The 6,554-nt window shown below is 49.3% G+C and overlaps 1 long non-coding RNA gene across 1 annotated transcript; it reads left to right on the top strand.

Moving 5' to 3' along the window:
* The first annotated feature begins 4,044 nt into the window (after window positions 1-4,044).
* Window positions 4,045-5,770, top strand: LOC148756023 (uncharacterized). Its single transcript, XR_016018181.1, has 2 exons — window positions 4,045-4,765; window positions 4,860-5,770. It is a non-coding gene; the product is annotated as an uncharacterized LOC148756023 (long non-coding RNA).
* Window positions 5,771-6,554: the final 784 nt, after the last annotated feature.

Here is a 6,554-nt window from a genome sequence, read left to right on the forward strand (position 1 = left end):
AAAGATGGACAGAGATCCTTCCTCCCGGCTGCAGAGATTCTCTCCTCCAAAGAGGCTTTGAAATAGAACTGACCACCCATCCCAGAGATTTGCCCTATATAGAGATCCTTCCTACCCCAATCCCAGGATGCCGGAGAAGAAAGACTTCCCCACCAGGTTCTTATAGACAAAGATCTCAACCTCCAAATCCTCATCCCCTCCCCTTCAGTTCCTGGTGAAATTCGTTAGGTCCCCACCAGATGATCTGGGCAGAGGCTAGGGTTCCCTAATGTCCCCTTATACACACCCAGACCTGAGATGATCATTGCAGCCTTCTCTGATGAGTGTCAATGACATACATGTATCAGTTGGTCATTGCCGATTCATGGATTTTATGAGGGTCCAAAGTGCTTACCCTCTCTTTCCTTTCCCTTATGATGGTCACTGCTGTAGGACCCAAGGTGGGCTGTGAAGTTCTTTCGGTAGTGAGAAATCATTCATTCATTTATTCATTCATTCAGCAAACCTTCTTACAGCCCTACGATGCCTGTGGCTCTCTTCTGGCTGTCATAGGGGTCACTGAGACGATGCAAGTATGGTCCCTGTCTATGTTCTCCACCTCAATTCTTGGGTCTCAGGGGGCCTTCAGAGAGCATTTAGTCCATGCTCTCTGAGCATTTAATCATCCTTTCTGCGATGCTTAAACCATCCCTAAAACCTTCCCACAGAGTCTCACTTCCATCCTCAGTGTGCAGGTAAACAAACCCAGGCCTGGCAGTAAGGTGTCCTGCTCAAGGTCACAGAGATCCAGGGTAGAGCCAGGCTAGGACCCAGGAATCCTGATGCCCCTCCTGTGCCTTCCTCTCCATGACCTTATCTTGTCCTTCCAGCCCCTCTCCGTGTTTGGTGTGTGGCCACCTCCCTGTCAAAAAAGATGAAATTCAAAATCAGGCTCCACTCCTTCTGGCTGTAATTAGAGGCCAACTGTTGGGGGAAGAATGCCTCTGTTTCCCTCCTTTCCTGGGTGGCAAACTCCCAAGCAACTCACCCCTTCCTGGAAAGTCATCGCGCCATCATGTACTAGCTGTGTGACATTGGACCACTTAACATTTCTCAGCTTCCACTTCTTATCACTAAAATGTGAAAATAATAACGGCTTCAGATTGAGAGCATTCTATGAGATTTTGTAGATAAAATGTCTAGCACATGCTGAATGGTAGCAATATGTGGTAGCAATTATTTTATTATTGTTGATGTTGTTGTTACTATGCCCAATGGCCATTTCTTGTTGTCTGGGGAAAAGTCAGTGTACAAGAAAAAGCCGGCGATTAGGTCTGAGAGTCAGAGTAAGTTGGAATGTACACAATTCTGTCTCTGCCCCACTTCCCTGTCCTCATCCCTTCAGTCTTGCGTTGACCTGAAGGGAAAGGAATGGAAGTCAGGAGTAAGGCAGAGGGCAGGGGACCTGGCAGGCAGCCCCAGGAGACAAACAGGACGACCTACCTAGCTGGTAATGAGCTGGGCTCTGCTCTGGTGAAGCCATCAACCTCCGAATTCTCCTAACAGCTCCTCTAGGGGCACCCTCATGAGAAGAATTTGCAGCAGCTTGGCCCCCTGAGTTGAAACAACATGCACGTACACACATACACTCACATCCAGAGAATGACAAGCCAACTGACAGATGCACCAAGAAATGAGGGCCAACACACAGATTCAAGCACAAGGGAAGATTTACACAAATTGACAGAGCAACACACACAGGTCAAGCCTAGGCCAGCACACAGACAGACACATGCAGATTTGTACCAAGACTGCCTGCCACACAAAGAAACCAGGACAGACACACCCATAGATCCACCCCCATGGGCAGAATCACAGGATAATAGGCTTAGACACACAGCAGTACAGGCACAGGCATACACATGGAGAGTCACACACGCACTGACACAGGAACACACACAGGTACATTCATACTGAGACCAATAGGCGTCCACAAATGAAAGAATACGTCTATGTGATCACTGAAGGGGAAAAGAGGAGCGAACAAAGCAGAGGTGACATAAAAAGGAACATGCTGGAAGAGGACAGCAGGAAGACAGAGCAGGACATGCCAGGCAGAGGTACCAGCCAGCGGGGCACAAAAGAGACAGAGGTGCTACAGCCTTTCTTTTGGCCAATGTCAGAGCGCAGATCTGTGACGAAGCAAATGAGTGCGGGGGCAAAACTGGGCGAGTGTGTGGTGAGGGAGCAAGAGCTGTCCACGGCCAACCTGGGAGTGGGGTGGGGGCTCTCTTCCCAGGGCCACACGAGGTCTGGGGAGTCCTGGGCTGCCCCACGGTAGAGAATGAGGGGACTCCCGGGACCCCTGCCAAGCCCCATGAAGCAGAGACTGTGTTCTGGGCCTGGGCCCAGGTGAAAAGCATACCCCTCTCCCCTGAGATCAATCTCTCTATTTTTGATGCCTTCAGTATGCAAGGGGTTAAAGGCCTGGCTAATGGAAATGGAATCCACTTTGGGGGAATAAATAGGGTTAAATAGAACTGGGCTTATCTCCCAGAACAGGCAGCAACATGGGGGTGGGGCACGGAGCCCTTGAATTAATGGCCTGGAAAGCCAACATCATGAGCATCATTTCGGGGCTGAGTGATCACAGACAGACCGCCTCCTCTTCCTTTTCCAGAGCAAGTTCTGTCTGTGAGTCTTTTCCTGCTGAGAGGACAGTCACTGGCTCTATAAGTCACTCTCCACACCTCAAGCTGGGGCCATGGTGAGGTTTCCTTGCAGCTGGAGAAAGTCATGCCCACCTTGCACCAAACCAGAACCCAATTTCCGATGCCATGGGCACAAAGGAGGAGAGAGACAGCAAGGCTGAGGGCTCCAAGGGGACAGCCCAGGCCCAGAACAAAGACCTTGATTCTTCTGCCTTTTGTGGGACAAATCAGGTAGGACCATAAAGGGTGTAGGTGCTGCCTCTGCTAGATCAGGGTAAAACATAGTAAAATACATTGATGACTTTGTAAATATTAGCAGTTTTCTTTGCTGAAGTAGGGAGCATCCCATCTCTGGAGGCATCCAAGCAGAGACATCTAGCCTCTGCTTGTCCGGGGAGCCCATGTCCAGGGAGGTCCCACCTCAGGGCAAAGGAGGCTGGATTTCATGACTTCTGGGCTTCAAGGGTCAAACCTTCTGTGCAGATGGCTCTGAAAAGGGCCCATGGAGCAGAGGACATGGGGACCCAGGCCTGGCCCTCAGCAGCCTTTAAAACCAGGAGAAGCTGCCTGGAACTGCTTCCAGGAGGAGCCCAGGACCAGACTTGGTGGGTTAGATCAATGGTTTCTGCTCTTTTCTGAGAACACAGCCTCCTAGTATGCTGGGAAGCAGAGAGCACAGTGGCCTGATTCCCCACTGGTTCCCCAGCACACAGTAGACACTCAATAAACATTCGTGGGTTGAATTAAATCAATGTCACAAAACCATTCCCCCCTGCCCATGAACTTTTAGTATAATTGGTTGAGGAAACACACATACACAATGGCCAACATCCAGCTCTGAATTCTGAGTTCTGTAGCTCTTCCAAATGGATTTTCCCTTTATGCTCACATCACCTCATACATAGTTGAAAGCCACACACTTGTGAGATGTGATTTTCAATCAGAGTGGTCTTGGGGTTCAGGGACTCCTCTCCAGACCAGCCTGCATCCCTAGGAATCTGTGGGTCACTGGTTATATCAACTGGGAGAGACAGCCGTCATGGAGGCACTGACTCCAGTGAGTCACGTGACAAGGACCCAGGACTCCAGGAGTGCAAAGAAGCTGTGGTCTGACCTCCTGGACCTTCCAACACATTGATGCAGTGCTAACCTTTACTGAGTGCTTTTTGTGTGCCAGGCACTAGGGATTGTCTCCTTAAATTCCTATAATCCTTAGGTTAGTCCATGATCATCTTAGGAAGCTGCAGGCCAGGACTGCAGGACTGAACATGGGAAAATGGTGTTGGATGGGCACAAGCGGGGGGGGGGGGGGGGGGGGGGGGAGGGGGAGGTGGGAGGGGCAATGATGAGGAGGTGTCGGATTATTAGGGCCAAGGGAGCTAGGGGTGATCCTTGCTTAGAAGGATCAAGAGTTCTCCTTGACTGGTCAAAATCTTCCCTCACACAAATCTAGAATAGCCTGCCTCCCCGAGTTCTGTAGACCAAATTGTGTCCCCCATCCTTTAAATTCATTATGTTAAGCCTTCACCCCCAAGGGGACTATATTTGGTGAAAGGGCGTTTAAGGAAGTAATTACAGTTCAATGAGGTCCTAAGAGTGTGGCCCCGATTCAATAGGATTAGCGTCCTCTTTATAAGAAATGACTCCAGAGCTTGCTCGCTCTCTTTGCCACGGGAGGACATAGTGAGAGGGTGGCCATGTGCAACCCAAGAAGACAGTCCTCACCAGATACTGACCCTGCCGGACTTCCTGCCTCCAGAACTGTGAGAAAATAAATGCCTGTTGTGTGAGCGACCTATTTTGTTATGATATTTTGTTATCGCCCTGGAGCTAAGACACTGAGTGCCTCTGCCAGCCCCTGACCAGCACTAGCTCAGTGGCCAAAGATTCTTCTAGGTCACAACCCCTTTGGACATCTGATGAGGCTGAAGATCTTCTCTTCCAGAAGCACACACAAAATGTTGCACAGAATTTCAAATCCTCTTAGCCCACCCACAATGGCTCCATGGCCTCCAGCCTGAAAGCCCAATCTAGAAGTTTCTTTCTCTTCCAGTTCCTCTGTGAAATGGAGTCAGGTGAGATACCAATGGTAACATTTAACAAACACTTATTGTACACCAGGTTCTAGGTTAAGTGCTTTACGTGTTTTCTCTCCTCATTGACTTACAGAATCCGTGTGAGCTAGAGTTGGCTTCATGTCCTTTCACAGATGAGGACACTGGCATACAGAACGCTTAAGTAACTTGCCTGTGGTCTCAGAGCTAAGTAATGGTGGACCCAGGATACAAACCCAGGATCAGAGCTGTCCGTATAACCTCAGTACTCTAGGTGAGTCTGCCAGGAAGGGCTTGGGCCTTGAGCTCCCGGGAGGGGCTGCAATCCAGACCTGGCTCTCACTGGCCGAACAGATCTCCAAGTCTGCTCTCAGGCAGTGTATATGTCCACTCAGGTGACCCTCATCTTCCTGCTGACTACCGGGCAACTCCTCTGGGACAGGGAGGTGGTGAAACACGGGCAGGCACATGGCAGGTGCTCAGAAGGTCTTGTGGATGCCACTAAAGTCTGAGTGAGGTCTGGCTTCAGAGGGCTGGGCTCTGTGTCCTGGGCTTTCCAGCCTCAAGAACACAGGCTGTTCCCACAGGATGGCTTAGCCCTGCCCTGCTGACAAAGGTGCCTGGGACATTGATTGTTTCCTAACCTGGGGTGTGTGAGCGCTCACTCAGAATTGGTTAATTTTCTATTATTTTATATCTAAAAAAATCTACCAGCAGATTCTAGATCTCCTGGAGGAGCAAATACTGCTTTAATTGTCATGGGCCTCATAACAAAAGAACAGAGGGGGGCTAAATGCTGAAGCATACAGAACCGAGCTTGCTGTGCAAGTGGCGATTTAATTTTAGCAGCACATCATCCATCACATTAAATTAATCGTGTTATTTTGAAGTTTCTGATTTTGTAGCTTTCTTTGTATCACACTGATACATTGTCCAGTTGTACAGAGCTAAAAGGAGAAGGCTTTCTACCTAGCTTTTTGTTTGTACATGTTTTAGTAAAATCGTAATAAAAAGAATTCATCAGTTGTTGGGAGGGGGCTGTGATTTATTTTTCCTCTTTAAAAGTGGTTCATGTATTACTCAAGTGTGAGAAGCATGCATTTAATTCATTCTGACCAAGTAGAAAATAAGCTTCACACATTGGTGCCCCACACGTAGCCCCTGCCACCTGGATGGGTCTCCATCCTCGGTTCGGCTCCCCCACTGCTGCCTTCGAGGAGAAATATGACAGCGTAATGAACAGTTGTATGGCATGCTATAAAAAGGCAATTAAGGGAACTATTGGACTGGGACAAGCCAGCATGACCTGGTTAATAGCTCTGAGCAGAGCTGGGCCGTGGGGAGGATGAAAAGAAGGGGGAGGGGCTTGCTGTTTTACAGTAGGGGGCTGAGGCTGTTCCACCCACTGCCTGCCAGGCACCAAGGGTACCAAGGCTGGTCTCATGACCAATGGCTCTAGAGACAGCCGGAGGGGCACGCTGGTTCAGATTTCAACTCTGGAGTCAACTCTGCCACTCCTGGTTGAATGAGTCTGGCAAGTCACTCAGGGTCTCTCAGCTTCAGTTTTCTCATGTGTTAAATGGGGGTAAAATGACTGTCCTAAAACTGTGTCCTGGCAGTGGGAGGAAGTGGGGAGACATTCGTAATTAAACTGGTCAGGACACAAAGCTGCACGTGGAGTCTAAAGGAAAATATGGAAGAGGCTTTTCCTTTATGTTCAAGTAGGAACTTTTAATACAGCACAATCCGTGTGTGTGTGTGTGTGTGTGTGTGTGTGTGTGTGTGTGTGTGTGTGTGGTCTAATCAGCCC

Source organism: Rhinolophus sinicus, chromosome 13 (genome assembly GCF_057876585.1).
Source record: "Rhinolophus sinicus isolate RSI-liver-muscle chromosome 13, RSI-T2T, whole genome shotgun sequence".
Lineage (NCBI taxonomy): Eukaryota > Metazoa > Chordata > Mammalia > Chiroptera > Rhinolophidae > Rhinolophus > Rhinolophus sinicus.